This window comes from Mus caroli, chromosome 18 (assembly GCF_900094665.2).
Source record: "Mus caroli chromosome 18, CAROLI_EIJ_v1.1, whole genome shotgun sequence".
Classification (NCBI taxonomy): Eukaryota; Metazoa; Chordata; class Mammalia; order Rodentia; family Muridae; genus Mus; species Mus caroli.
Window position 1 is genome coordinate 76,373,933 of NC_034587.1, and position 3,866 is coordinate 76,377,798.

Here is a 3,866-nt window from a genome sequence, read left to right on the forward strand (position 1 = left end):
AGAAGGAAGGAGAAGAAGAAGAAGAAGAAGAAGAAGAAGAAGAAGAAGAAGAAGAAGAAGAAGAAGAAGAAGAAGAAGAAGAAGAAGGGCTAGAAATATGGACCAGTGGTTAAGAGAACTTTGTATTCTTCTAGAAGATCTGAATTCAGTTTACCACTGAGCCATATCTCCAGCCAGAATAATATGTGCCTGAAGGATCGGTGGGTCACTGGAGAAGTCAGGAACACGTTTACTTCTTATGTTCAGATCAAGTGAAAACGCAAAGTCCAAGAACCTTTGGGATGCATTGACGACACCTAAGAAGGAAAATTACAGCTGGGCGTGCCTACATTAAAAACTGAGAAAAAATCTCAAACAAATAAGTGGATGATGTAGCTCAAGGTGTAACAAAGGCAAAAATAAGCCAAATTCAAATTTCTTACATGGAAATAATAAAGGCCAATAATAAATAATAAATTAATAACATAGAAGCAAAAAAAGAAATAATATTAAGGATCAATAAAGCAAAAAGTTGGTTCTTTTAAAGATAACTAAGATTGATATGTCTTTATCCAAAAGAAATAGAATACTAAAATTAATAATTTTAGAGTCAGGAGGAAGCATATAACAGAAATATCAAAATTTAGAGAATCACTGGGGACATTTTAAATCCCATATTTCAGTAAATTGAAATGTTTGGAAGTAGATAAATTTCAAGATATATCCGGTCTACCAAAGTTGAACCAAGACCTATTTTTAAAATCCATGTATATCAATAATAAGCATTAAAAGCAGTAATTAGAGGTCTCCTGAAAATAAAAAGCTCAGAGCCAAAGAAGTCAGTGATGAAGTCTACCAAACATTTAATGAAGAACTGAGAGGCAGGGGCAGGTGTCTGTGAATTCAAGGCCAACGTGGTCTTTGTAGTGAGTTCCAGGACAATCCAGGCTACATAGACTGAGTCTCAAAAACAAGAAGAGGAGGGGGGGGGGAGGTTGAGTAGAAGGAGAAGGAGATGAGGAGGAAGACAGAGGACAAGAAGATGGAGAGGAAGAAGAAGAAAAGAAGAAGAGGAGGAGGAGAAAGTAGTAGTAGTAGCAGTAGTAGAGGAATGATATTTAGGAACACATTAAGATCAAGTCCAGGGGGCTCGTGAGATGGCTCAGCGCTTAAGAGCACTGACCGTCTTCAGTGAGTTCAATTCCCAGCAACCACAAGGTGGCTCACAACCATCTGTACAGCTATAGTGTACTCCTATACATAAAATAAATAAATAGATCTTTTAAAATCTCTGGTCATTTAAAAAAATGATCAAGACCAGGGTTGTCTCATGCTGGAGATAGAAAAACTGTTCTGCTAATATCTTGTCTGTGCAGCTAATATTAAGCCACCTGGCCACAATGCCTGTGTTACACAGACTTTTGTATGTCCAGGAACAGGCAGCACTGAGCACCAAGAGCTATGGGGATATCGGCTTCTATGCTTCTAGTGACAAACAGGTTACAACGATGACTGCCTAGATATCTCATGGTAGATGATGGGGTCTGTGACAGTGAGCTATGCCATATGCACTAATGGCATGAAAGGTGCGATGCATGTGTACACACACACACACACAAACACACACGATGGTTATGGTGAGAATGGGATGCTGTGTGCCCATGACGGTGACTGCCTGGGATATGGTAGGGATAAGTAGGGTGCAGCAAGGACCATCGTGTTGCCATGGTGATGGGTGAAGATGCTAAAACAGCAAGCAGCTCAGAGTTGCTTGTGTTCTACTCTCTGCTCCTGGTCCACATCAAACTCTGTGTAACTCTTCACATTTACTGCTAGACATCCACTACTGGAGATAACAGACCTTTGGAAGTAATGTGTTATGTACAGTGAGTCCTGAAATACTGAGTTTTTACGAGGTGTGCAGTTACGTGGAGGACAAGTGATGGGGACACGCTTGCAGATCCTGAACTCATTAGAGTGACCACAAACGTATCAGAGCAGCATTGCTGTAATTAACAGTGAATCTTTCCGTTTATTGACATTTCTCTAGTCTGTGAACACCATTACATATAGTCTGTGTTTGTGTGCATAAATGTTGATAAAATTGAAGTTTATTAATAATAGATTTAGGTATACTTTGAAGTATACTCAAGTGATTAAAAACACATTTTATATGTTCATTTTTGTACCTAACGTTTTTTTTGTTTTTTGGTTTTTTTTTGAGACAGGGTTTCTCTATGTAGCCCCGGCTGTCCTGGAACTCACTCTGTAGACCAGGCTGGCCTCGAACTCAGAAATCTGCCTGCCTCTGCCTGCCTCTGCCTGCCTCTGCCTGCCTCTGCCTGCCTCTGCCTGCCTCTGCCTGCCTCTGCCTGCCTCTGCCTCCCAAGTGCTGGGATTAAAGGTGTGCGCCACCACTGCCTGGCTTGTACCTGACTTTTAATTGTTTGTTTGTTGTATTTCTAACCTACATGAGGTTTATTTTCCTCTAAATTGTAACACATGTGTGAAAACAAGAAAAAAGGTTAAGTGGAGGGAAGCTATACACGTGTGTTGTTTTAAGGATCACATCTGACTGTGTGGGCGTGTGTGCTTCTGTGTTTCAGTATTTGAGGGACTGACCTAGACAGAATTTGCCACTTTTCTCTTGTTGTTCCTCACTGTCCTAGTAGCAGGGAATGGTACCCCGTTTTGCTTTTTATTTATATACATTTACTGACTGCGGATGTGGGACATCATATACTTACTGTTCGTTCACATGGATCTGTGGAGAGTGTTTTGGATAACTCTACTTTTCCTTTAGTTTTCTTTTACGTGCATGGGGGTTTTGCCTGCATGTATGTCTATGCACTACATGTACGCCAGTGTTTACAGAGGCTGGAAAAGGACACCAGGCCCCCTAGAACTTAAGTCAGAGAGTGTGTGGGGTGCTGGGAATTGAACCTGGGTCCTCTGCAAGAGCATCCAGTGCTCTTAACCACTGATACATTTCTCTGGCCCTCGACATGTTTTGAAAAACAGAGTTTCACTATGTGACTCAAGCTGGCTCTAAACTTGAGACCTTCCTGCCTCGGGTTTCCACGAACTGGGATTACAAATTCACACCATCGCTCCTGCCTCTCTACTCCTTCCCAACCTGTGCTGTGCTCTTGGTGAGTTGTAAGTATCTCTTCTAGATTCTGCATACAAAGCATTTATTAATATACTGTTTAAGAATATGTGATCATCTTTTAGCTATTTTCTGCTTTATCTTTTGTTTGTGTAGTGCTAGGATCTGACCTGGCGTCCTCAAACACACTGGATAAGCACACTGCCACCAACACTTCTAATCTCTTTCCTTTCAAGAAAATCTTGACAATGTCTTTTGATTGAACTAATTAGTAATTTATTATTAAGTTCAAAGCTTTTAATTTTATAAAATCAAATTTCTTCTGATATTCATGCTTTGGTATTAGATGTAGGAATGTAAAAGTACAAAGAAACAGACGTTGATGTACTGGCTAGTCTTTGTATCAACTTGACACAGGCCAGAGTCATTTTAGAAGAGGGCACCTCAGCTGTGGAAATGTCCCAATCCCCAGTGAGACACTCCCTCCAGCAAGGCCACACCTCCTAATCCCCCTCACACACACACACACACACACACACACACACACACACACACACATCAGACAGGGACCAAAGAGTCCAATGCCTGAGAATATGAGGTATATCTCCTTCAGACCACAGTCCTAAACAGGCTCCGTAACACGCTATCCGCCTGTCATTTTCTTTTTTACAGTCATTAATAATACGTTAGCGTGTTATTACTTTTGTTGATTTTCTGTATTTCTGCATCTCATATAGTTTGGTGTTCTTGCTACCACAGCAGTTTGTTTTATGTGCTC